The sequence below is a fragment of the Meles meles genome, chromosome 18, assembly GCF_922984935.1.
Source record: "Meles meles chromosome 18, mMelMel3.1 paternal haplotype, whole genome shotgun sequence".
NCBI lineage: Eukaryota > Metazoa > Chordata > Mammalia > Carnivora > Mustelidae > Meles > Meles meles.
This window is the reverse complement of record NC_060083.1, coordinates 26577091-26589367: the sequence shown is the minus strand read 5'-3', so window position 1 is coordinate 26589367 and position 12277 is coordinate 26577091. Positions and strand designations below refer to the sequence as shown.

The window sequence follows — 12277 nt, the reverse complement described above, 5'->3', positions numbered from 1 at the left end:
TATTACTCAGCCATAAAAAAGAATGAAATCTTGCCTTTTGTAATGATGTGGAGCTGGAGAATATTATATTAAGTGAAATAAGTCAGGCAGTGAAAAACAAATATATTATTTTACTCATCTATGGAATTTAAGAAACAAAACAAATGAGCAGGGGGGGCGGCGGGAAGAGAGGCAAAGATTCTTAACTATAGAGAACGGACGGTTACTAAATGGGAGATGGGTGGGAGGATAGGTTAAATAGGTGATAGAAATTAAGGAGTGCATTTGTTGTGTTGAGCACTGGGCACTGTATACAAGTGTTGAGTCAGAATATTGTACACCTGAAATTAATACTGCGTTGTATATTAAATAATCAGAGTTTAAATAAAAACTTTTTAAAAGGAAAGAAAAAGAATAGATAGATAAACTCTCTGGACTTCCCTGCGCTCTGAGATAAATGGAATTACTAACACCCTCATGGAACAATATGAGAGGTGGAGTAAGGAGTTAAATATCAAGACTTTTTGAGAAAAATCAAAAGCATCAGAGTTGTGAAGCATCATTATTGGGTTCATTAAAACCTTGCATTATTTATTCGTCTGTGTCTCCCCAAAGCCCCACTCCTTCCTAGGAGTACTAATTTTTGAGGTCCACAGGGATAGCACTGCAGTGGATACAGTCCCACAACAGAGATGATCTCATCTCTTTCACTCATTTTCTTATAAATGGCCCCTTCCACACTCTCCCCGGCTGGGGCCTGCATAGCATTGCACCCTCTTCACTCCCTTCATCAGAAACTTTTCCAGCTTCTGTATCTGCAACAAGATGAGTATTCTCTAGGGTCCTCCTTCTGCTCTCTAATAATAGATAAGACACTTAAGTTGTTACCAAGCAAGTCAACCCTCCTATTTCACAAAGGTTTCAGTAAAGAGAGTCTTGTTCGGGGTAACACATCAAGTGAGGGAAAAGGGTTGACACCCTCCTATGCCAAGGCCTTTTGCCAAAACCTTGTCATTCTTGGACAAAGCCTACCTTCTGTGTTTATTGGAGTATGAGGGCATTCATCTTATCCAGTCTCCTGTTGGACCCATTCCTTAGGCAGTAACCTTTGGCTAGACCTCTACATCAGATGGTCAGAGTTTATCTTCATCGTCAGGTGCATAAAAATTTTAACTGGAATGTCAGAGTAGGGAGCAGTGAACACCCAGTGAGGATAGCTTGGGGCTCACCCAAGAATGGTTTCTAAGAGGACCTCTTCAGTTGAGGTGACCATGGTGATCTTGTTTAAGATGGACTTCTTAGATGCATAGATCAGTAGTCATCATGTTACTGAATCCAAATCAGTAACATGAAAGATTCAAAAGACCAGTTTTGCTTGGAAAGCCATTTGAGCTTTACTTAGGAGGCCAGCCACATGAGGAGAAGGCAGACACTTGTCCAAAGGCCAATTCCCAGGTTTCTGCCTGCCTCAGCAGTTTTTAAAGGGATTTAGGGTAGTTAATTGGCAAAGACAGTACAGTTGGCCTGCAGGATTTCTTGATCATGTGCAGACTCTATGGTAAACCAGCTACAAATATTATCTCAGTGCTTGGGGGCTGTGCGAGGGGACTGGGTTCTTGTTTTGGGATGTGCAGGAGTCCTGTGTTCTTTCTACAAAGGAATGCCAGGTCTAAAACACATGAAAGGAGTTTAGTAAAATCATTTATGTGACCCAAAAAAGAAAATATTTTGCTAATAAAATTGTTAAGCTAATCAGAAAGCTGAGGCAGCTTCAAAGAGACTTGCTGGCTTCTGTGGTCTAGGAAAGTTCTGGTTCTTCATTCCTCAAGGCCAGTTCTTGGCAAATCTCACAGAAAGTAAATTAGTTCTGTTACAATTCAAGGGCCTTAGGTCAGCAAGTAAGGAGTGTGTTATCTGGGAGCAAGTTAGCCCTTAAGTTCGGCTGGAGTGCTGTTACAGTCATAAAATCTTGGGGGGTGATATTCACCTCTACAGAGTGAGGGTTATATGACATTTCTGCAGGGTGTACCTGTTATGCCTGAGTTTTCACATCCGAGAGACCACAAAGGAGCCAAGCACCAATGCAATCACACGAGGGTTTATTTGACAAGCTTAAGCTTGGGCCCAAGTATACCCAACAGAGCAGAGTAAGGACTTGGACCCCGAACCAGATTACAGTCAGAGTTTTTAAAGGCAGAGTAGGGGTGGACTCTGTGGTGGGTGAGGACAAAGGGGATTAGGGATGGTGTAAGTCTCTAAGGAATTTTGGAAGCAAGGTCTCCAGGACCTTGAGGGGCTAGCTATTGTTGGGAGAAAGGTTATTTATTACCAATAATAAAAATCTTCTCCTGAGACCCTTTAGATGTATATCAGTGGGCCATATACTGGGGAACGATTCTCAACACTATCTTGGAGGTTTAGAGATAACGGAATTGTTAAAGTAGACTTAAAGGATCCTGGTCGGACCTGTTGGGGTAGGGGGTCGGTCAGGCTAGGATTGTCCTTAGCAAAACCTCAAGGTGAGGGTAGTTGAGTCCCCAGGGGAGAGCCACTCTGTCTGTTTCAAGGGCTTGTCAGTAGGTCAGGAATTTTAATGATTTTCTTCTGCCTCTGTTTCCCGTATCAGCTAAACTTGAGGTGGGATGGCCTTAATTTTCTCAGCCTCTGCAGTACCCTTCTTGTCTGGACTAATTTATTCATAGGCTCTATCCCCCACCCCCGATTCCCAAAGTCTTTGGAGCTGTTTTCAAGAAAAGACATTATGTCAGTGAAGCAATTATTTTAACTTCTATCTTAACTGTTCCCAATGACCCACCTATAGGGAGCAGAGATTCTCACAGCAATAGTTCTGTGCCTTTTACTCACACTTACACTTCTTTCCAATTCTGTTAATTGTTCCTGCTCTTGCATAAATTCCAACTTATCCAGAAAAATCTTTCCCAACTACTACAGCCCAATCCCATGCCATTTCACCAAAAAGTTTTGGTCTTTTGGTCATAGTTCCCAAATGTATGTATGTATGTATGTATGTATGTATGTATTTCAGAAATATTGAGCACCAGTTGTATGCAAGGCGATGATGGGCATTGAGAATGCAAAGCTGAATCAAGCATAATCTGTCCTGAAGCCACTTACTGTAGGCAGAGAAGTGGTGGAGTTTCTAGAGAGAAATTAATATGCAAGAAGGTCCCAGAGAGAAGTTCTGTGAAGTATACAGTTAAAGTGCTGCATGAGATTAGCTGAGGAGCTTCAGGTGGGGGATCAAGAAAACTTTAACAGAACAGAAATATTTTAGTTGAGTGGTAAAGAATTTGAGCACTTGGAGTTAGCAAGAGGACATTCCAGTGAAAATAAACAGTTTGAGCAAATATAGGGAAGAAGTAGATCAAAGAATGTGACCCCTTATAACACAAGTTCAAGTAGATTCAAGGGAACAATTGGGAGGTAGTTTAATTATTCTTTAACCATGTAATATGTGTGGAGAGCTGTTTTGCTCCTTTTGACGTCAAATCACACAATCACAGAATGAGTTTAGGCCTATAATTAGACCCATAGGGTGACTCAACAGGAATCATGGATTTCTGAGTTTCCAAAATACCTTAGTGATGAGAGAGCAGAAGGCTAGCTAAGGACAGGAAGAAGCGGACACCCCGCAACACCACCCCCCACCAAGCGATACAGGAGACATTCCTCAGGCACTCCTGGCTGCCCTAAAAGGAAAAACGAATAGTTAACTTATGGAAATCACTGTCCTGCTGGACTTAAGTCTCCCTCAGTTTACAGGAGCCTTAGCAGTTAACAAGGACAAAGCATTTCTAACAATGGTCTAGCTTCCAGAAGCCAATGTAAATACAATGATAAATTCTTATAATCTGCAGCCCACTGACAGATACTTGAAGCAGGCAAAGTGTAATGTTCCTCCAGGAAGCTCCCAACTATCTTCATGTTAACGCCTTGCTACAGGGGAAAACAAACTTAACTTGACAAAGGCAATGCCTCAGGTATCCTGTGAGCCTTCTTTAACAGCTGAAAATCCTTTTGAAATCTCCCTTTTCCTTACCTCCAACCCCATAGTTCATAATCAACCACACCTCACAATGCTGGGGTAGCAGCTCTTTCTGCCCTGGGTCCTGTCCTCTGGCTTTAATGAACTGCAATTTTGCACCAAAGACATCTCAAGAATTCTTTCTTGGTTATCGGTTCCCAATCTCACCCCACTGAACCTCACCAATATTCCAAAACTACATTACTTAGGAGACTCTGCCTCAAATTTCTCACCTACATGGAATTTTCTTTATAGCATCCCCTAACACTGACAGCCATCAATATAGAGATCTAATTTGGATTCTGGCATTCAGGTTTTCACCAACTATCCTTGCATGTCTGCAGGTGCTGCTCTGCCTTAATGGCACATATAAAATGAACCTGTATAGAAAAGGGGATTTCTGCAAGATCTAAAGGGGTCAAGAGAGCCTGAGATGGAAAAGGAGAGTGAGAGGCCATTAGGGTGGTTTCCAGGGACTGTTCAGACAGGGCAAGAAGCCATGTGTGACAAGGATGTTGCAAGATATTCTAAACTCTGGTAACTTTCCTATATTTGTAATTGTTTTTACATACTACCTATAATTATCAGGAAAACTCTCAACATGAGGAGGAACCAAGTTCTCATTTTGAGAGAATAGGAATAATGGGTGATGACAGAGGGGAAGCTGGGGTTGGGACGAATGGTAACCTGCCATCAGCTAGAGGAAGACCATAAGATACAGCATTGAAGAGGCATGGAAGGCAGGCTGTCTTCCTCTGGGCAAAATGCGCTATCTTTGGGTGAAATGGAGAGCAGAGGGTTGAGAGGCAGACTGTTGGTGATTGAGAAGGGCCCTGTACTCATGAGAGACCTTAGGTTCTGTTGTATTTGGTGAGAGATTCAGGAAGACATACCAGAGAAAAGACCCTCATAAGATAGGTGAGGGAGGAGAGCTCCAGAATGAACTCTGTGGTTAGTAGGATGCAGAATGAAGTGAGGCAGGTGCTGACTGTAACCATGACCACAGAGCCTGCTTGTCAGCGAGCTACTTACCACAGGTGTGTGCACCTGAAAGCATAAGGGCCACAGGCACAGCTGGGCTAGAGAATAGGTTTCTCAGAACCATGCACCCAAGGCTCAGTTGGTTAAGTGTCTGCCTTCTGCTCAGGTCATGATCTCAGGGTTCTGGGATTGAGCCCCACGTTGGGCTCCCTCCTCAGTGGGGAGCCTGCTCTCCCCCCTCTGCATCCTCTCTTGTTTTTGTTTCTGCTCTCTCTCAAATAAAGAAGTACAATATTAAAAATAAATAAATAAAAAGAAGAGTGCATCCGAGCAGCCCTGGAGACATGGATTCTTTCATCCCTCAGTAAGTGTCAAGAAATGCCCATTGGTAGCTTGGTTGGAAGCAGCCAATTTGGGCCGGTCAAACAAGTGGACAAATTTCTTGTGTCCTCATACAAATCCTTTCTCTGATAATCTCAGTATTTGGTGTAGCAAGCATACAGTGAGTGGCCTGGACCAGGATGAGTTACTTTTTTAAAATTAAAAAAAAAAAGTTTGTAAGTATATTCAGTATTCACTCTAATCCCAGCAACTCCAGCCCCACAATGCTCTGCCATCATTTCCTCTTTAATAAAATGAGGAAGTAAATACAAGATGTCAGCCAACTTGGTACTTCTTTGACTCAGTGATGCTATATACAGAGTATACTGGATACAGCTTCATGCACTGCTGAGGCCACGGTGTGAATGAGGGTTATTGCCAAAATATTTAACAAGTACCAGAATGGTAATCTCTACCAGTGGGTTCCAGCTGAATATTACTCTGGATGTGGGGCTCCCACTGTTGGGGTCTGTTATCAAAGGAACGAGACTGAGACAAAGTGAAAGTTATGTGAAGCTTTATTCTATGCCAAGCATTAGAAGGTGGCCAGGGCCGCCTCCGAAGAGAGCAACCCCCTCCCGATCTTACAGGCTGGTTTTATAGAGCATAACTGCAGACCCGAGGTACATGACTTCTATTGTTAAGGCGTTTACTCCCGGAATTGATACCCGGAACCATACCAGGAACTATGGGGACGTTTATTCTGGGAATGAAGTCCGTGGATGTAAACAATATGGCTACCTAGGCAATATGGAGTTGCTCTGGTTAAGCAGGCCCTAATAGTTAAACAGGTTTTAACATTAAATTGGCCCTAACACCCACCATGACTCAGGATCTACATTACTGATGGAAAAGTGACATTGTGTCTTGAATTTTAAAGTATTCCCTGGTATTTAGGCACTTATCTTCATAATTCCTATATCAGAATACAGTTGTAGAAATCACGGCTTTTGTAATTATCTATGATGTGTTTAATTATAATTTTAAAAATCCCTACATATTTCCAGGTACCACTGTTACCTGGTTACTATGTTTTAAAAGGTCCATCAAAAGACAGAAAAAAGTCAAAGGAATTAGTTTAATAAGGAGAAGGTAAATATAGTCTTAAAACATTCATTTTCTGCTAAAACATGCACATGAAGAATAAAAGAGGCCATGAACTTCCACTGATGGATGCTACATAAATTAATGTGGGTAGAAACTGGTAAGCAAGTTGGCTGTTTCATTACAAGTGGGTTGTAATTGTAAAGGAAGTACAATGGAGCAAATGTTATTTCATTCCTTCATGGAGCAGTGAGGCAAATCAAGATGGGTGGGTGTACATACTCAACCTTTAATTTGCTGGGCAGCAGCTCCCTGAACCATCTAGAAACATGACAGAGAGGAGGAGCCCTTGAGCTGCTATTGCTGGCCTTTAAAGAGCTCTGTGATCTGGAGGAAACAGATCATTTAAATCTATTAAAAAATATATTTAGTATTATAAAAGTAATCAGAGACTTTGTAGATCACTTAAAAGCAAAGAAAAGTGGGGGAAAAGGAATTAAAATTCTTCCATATTCCTACCAGTCAGTGGAACTGAGAGATGTTTATTTGGGGTCTTTCTTCTAGGTGCCTACATATATGATTCAGGTATAAATTCACTTCCTGCTTCATTCTTCATTTTGTAAGATTTCACCTTACTGTTGGGACTTTTGGGTTTTATAGCTGATTGTTGTTGGCATATAAGGAATCTATTGATTTGTGCTTAATTATTTTTTACCTAATTTTTTTTACCTAACTTTTTACCGAAATAATTCTCAGTTTCCTGGTTTTTATCTTCTTTCTTGAGTTTTCAATTTAATTGTTTTCAATTTATTCTTTTCTTTCTTGTTTCTATTATCTAAGCGTTTTGTTTCTCTTTGCCTAAAACTTGTTAGAGTAATGACAAACACTTGAAGAAACAAAGACCATTGGTTTCCTGTGCCTGATTTTGATAGAAATATCACTACTACTTCACCATTATGAATGATACAGATTTGCAGTGGATATGACCTCTCACATAAAGTGATATACTTCCATTTTAAGTGACTGCAAGCAGTTTTTTTTTCTTTTTCCTTTTTCTCAAGAATGTATGTAGATTAGTTGCATATAATGCCTAGTGAACACTACATCAAAAACTAATGATGTACTGTATGTTGGCTATTTGAACATAATTTAAAAAAAGAAATTAATTGCCATGAAAAAAAAGAAGGTATGTAGACATTTATGAACTATCCTTTAGAAAATTTTTTCCATTTTAAGCCAACAAATATACTAAGTACATTAATAGATTTACTAATGTTAAATCATCCTCTCCTATGTAAATCGATTAGATAATGGATTTCATCTTGTTTCATTTTTTCCTCTCTTCCCCTTTGATCCTCTGCCTTATTTCTCAAATTCTACATATAGTGAGATCATAAGATAATTGTCTTTCCCTTATTGATTTATTTCACTTAACATAATACCCTCTAATTCTATCCATGCCATTGCAAATGGCAAGATTTCATTCTTTTTGATGCTGCATAATATTATATTGTGTATATATACCACATCTTCTTTATCCATTCATCTATTGATGGACATCTGGGCTCTTTCCATAGTTTGGCTATCATGGACTTTGCTGCTATAAACATTGGGGTGCGTGTGCCCCTTCAGATCATAACATTTGTATCTTTGGGGTAAATAAATACCCAGTTGTGTAATAGTTGGGTCATAGGGTATCTCTATTTTCAACTTTTTGAGGAACCTCCATACTGTTTCCCAGAGTGGCTGCACCAACTTGCATTCCCAACAGTGTGAGATCCTCACCAACACTTGTTGTTATACCTGCAAGACCCTCTACATCCTCACCAACACCTGTTGTTTCCTGACCTGTTAATTTTAGCCATTCTCACTGGTGTGAGGTGGTATCTTATTGTGGTTTTGATGTGTATTTCCCTGATGGTGAGTGATGTTGAGCACTTTTTCATGTGTCTGTTGGCCATTTGCATGTCTTCTTTGAAAAAACATCTGTTCATGTCTTCTGCCCATTTCTTGATTGGATTATTCTTTGGGTGTTGAGTTTGATAAGTTCTTTATAGATTTTGGATACTAGCTTTGGATACTGCTATGTCACTTGCAAATATCTTCTCCCATTCTGCCTGTTGCCTTTTAGTTTTATTGACTGATTCCTTTACTGTGCAAAAGCTTTTGATCTTGGTAAAGTCCCAATAGTTCATTTTTTCCCTGCTTCCCTTGCCTTTGACGATGTTTCCAGGAAGAAGATGGTGTGGCTGAGGTTGAAGAGGTTGCTGTCTGTGTTCTCCTCAAGGATTTTGAGGGATTCCTGTTTCACTTTACGTCTTTCATCCATTTTGAGTCTATTTTTGTGTGTGGTGTAAGGAAATGGTCCAGTTTCATTCTTCTGCATGTGGCGGTCCAATTTTCCCAACACCATTTATTGAAGACACTGTCTTTTTTCCATTGGACACTCTTTCTTGCTTTGTCTAAGATTAGTTAACCATAGAGTTGAGGGTCCATTTCTGGAGTCTCTATTCTGTTCCATTGAACTATGTGTCTGTTTTTGTGCCAGTACCATACTGTCTTGATGATTATGGCTTTTAATAGAGCTTGAAGTCTGGAATTGTGATGCCACCACCTTTGGTTTTCTTTTTCAACATTCCTCTCACTATTTGGGGTCTTTTCTGGTTCCATAAAAATCTTAGCATTATTTGTTCCATTTCTTTGAAAAAAGTTGATGGTATTTTAATAGGGATTGCATTCGATGTCTAGATTGTTCTAGGTAGCATAGAGATTTTCACAATATTTGTTTTTCCAATACATGAGCATGGAATATTCTTCCATTTCTTTGTGTCTTCCTCAATTTCTTTCATGAGTATTCTATAGTTTTCTGAGTACAGATTCTTTGTCTCTTTGCTTAGGTTTATTCCTAGGTATCTTATGGTTTTGGGTGCGATTGAAAATGGGATCGGCTCCTTAATTTCTCTTTCTTCTGTCTTGTTGTTGGTGTACAGAAATGCAACTGATTTCTGTGCATTGATTTTATATCCTGACACTTTACTGAATTCCTGTATAAGTTCCAGCAGTTTTGGGGTGAAGTCTTTTGGATTTTCTACATAAAGTATCATATCATCTGCAAAGAGTGAGAGTTTGACTTCTTTGTCAATCTGGATGCCTTTTATCTCTTTTTGTTGTCTGATTGCTGAGGCTAGGACTTCTAGTACTATGCTGAACATCAGTGGTGATAGAGGACATCCCTGGAAACAAACTGAGGGTTGCTGGAGTGGAGGGGGGTGGGAGGGAAGGGTGGGTGGATGATGGACATTCGGGAGGGTATGTGCTATGGTGAGCACTGTGAATTGTGTAAGACTGATGAATCACAGGCCTTACCCTTGAAAAAAATAATACATTATATGTTAGTTTTTAATAAAGATAATGGACTTCATTATTCTGTACTTAGGATTTTTGCACACATATTATCAAATGGGGTAGTGTAGAATAATTCCTTTTTTTTGCAAAGTGAATTGGAGGGGCACCTGGATGGCTCAGTTGGTTAAGCATCTGACTCTCGATTTTGGCTCAGGTCACCACCCCAGGGATTGAGCCCTGCATCAGACTCCATGCTATGTTTAGGATTCTCTCTTTTCCTCTCCCACTGCCCCCTCTCTCCCTCTTTCTCTGTGAAGGACAGTGTGCTCTCTCTTTCTTTCAAAAATAATATAAAATAAAAATTATAATATATTAATAATATTATTTAATAATATAAAATATAAAATTAAAATAAGTTTAAAATTTTTTAAATCAATTGGAAGGCAAAAATCACAATTTTTTCCTAAGTTAAGGAAAGTTTATATTACATGAAAGCTATATTTACACTGACAGTTTAAAATAATTTGTATAAGTATTATATGAGCCTAGAGCCTACACCAGGAAGTACATTACTGACTATCCCCTGCCCCCTTTTATTTTTTCAATTGTAGTTGGTTTATTTGGTTTGGGGACTGTTCTTGAATCGATTGTTCAGACTTAGGAGCAGATAGTATACCAAAGTTATTTGATTTTTTTTTGACCTGCTACCTTTCACTTCTTAATTTTGTTTATCTTGATATTTTTCTTACTTTTTTGCCATATATTTATTCCTTTGCAATATACTTACAAGGACTTATGATACATTCTTCTGTTGTTTCTATTTACTGACTATTCACTTTTACTTTTAGCATCATATTTCTCCAAATCTCTTCATACAGGTTCTTGGTGGGAGGACCTCATTCCTTGATTCTAGGGAGCACTGGAAGACAAGATTTATATATCTTTTACAGGAAGGGGGAGTGCCAAGGTAGTAGTAGTGTAACTTACCTGGACTTGGGTGAGGACATTGAGGTGAAGACCGAGGGATAATGAGTGAGGTATGGCCTGAGGAGTGGGAAAATACTCACTAGGGACACTTGGGAATTTACCCTGGGGCTAGGCATTTGAGAGGGAGTTGATATATTTTTCTTGAATAACTAAGTTGAGAACACTGATCTCTTTCAGAGACCCATGGACCTAGAATCCAGGACCAATGGAACAGCTGTTACTAAGTTTATCCTGCTTGGCTTGGTGGAGACACAAGTGCTACAACCAGTTGTCTTTGTAGTCTTCTTCTTTGCCTATCTGGTCACAGTCGGGGGCAACCTCAGCATCCTGGCTGCCATCTTGGTGGAACCTAAACTCCACACCCCCATGTACTTCTTCCTGGGGAACCTATCAGTGCTGGATGTTGGGTGCATCACTGTCACTGTTCCCTTGATGTTGGCTCCTCTCCTATCCAACAAGCGTACAATTCCCTATGGAGCCTGCCTCACACAGCTTTTCTTCTTCCATCTCTTGGTTGGGGTAGACTGTTTCCTGCTGACAGCCATGGCCTATGACCGATTCCTGGCCATCTGCCAGCCCCTTACCTACAGCACCCGAATGAACCAGACAGTCCAGAGGATATTGGTAGCTGTGTCCTGGGCTTTAGCTTTCACCAATGCACTGACCCACACAGTAGCCATAGCCACACTCAACTTCTGTGGTCCCAGTATGATCAATCACTTCTATTGTGACCTCCCACAGCTCTTTTAGCTCTCCTGCTCCAGCACTCAGCTCAATGAGCTGCTGCTCTTCAGTCTGGGCATCCTCATGGCAGGTGCACCTGTGATTCTCATTGTCACCTCCTATATCCATGTGGCAGCTGCAGTCCTATGAATCCGCTCTGCTAAGGGCAGAAAGAAAGCTTTCTCTACATGTGGCTCCCACCTCACTGTGGTGGGCATATTCTATGGGACAGGTGTCTTCAGCTATATGAGGCTGGGCTCAGTGGAGGCCTCAGACAAGGACAAAGGGATCGGCATCCTCAATACTGTCATTAGCCCCATGCTGAACCCACTCATTTACAGCCTCTGGAACCCTGATGTGCAGGGGGCTCTGCAGCAGGTGCTCACAGGGAAGCGAGCCCTTGTATGAGGAGTGATTCAGGAGGGTAGAACCACAACAAGTGTTTTCCTTCTCTCCTAGCTCCTTAAGCAAAATGACTTTTGTTAGGAAGTAAGACTTCTTGTTCCCCAGGGAGGCTCTACCTAATAATATGTGTGCAGGTTCTGTTGACCAGAATCCTTGACTAGTTGCCTTTTGGTCCTAGATACCCTTTCCACTCCAGATGGAGGTGGAACCCAGGAAGCTCTGCAAGCTGGGAGACTCATGGTCCTACAGGCAGAAACCTTTGTTTATTTTCTGCTGAAGACCCCAAGAAGACTCCAGCAAAGATTCTCTCCAAACTGGGATATGGAAAGTCACAGCTTGGTACCAAGTGTTAGTATATCCACCTGTCTGGGTTTCCCTGAAACAGCT

At 40.8% G+C, this 12277-nt stretch overlaps 1 pseudogene; it reads left to right on the top strand.

Moving 5' to 3' along the window:
- Nucleotides 1-10942: 10942 nt before the first annotated feature.
- LOC123929842 lies at nucleotides 10943-11893 on the top strand (annotated as a pseudogene).
- Nucleotides 11894-12277: the final 384 nt, after the last annotated feature.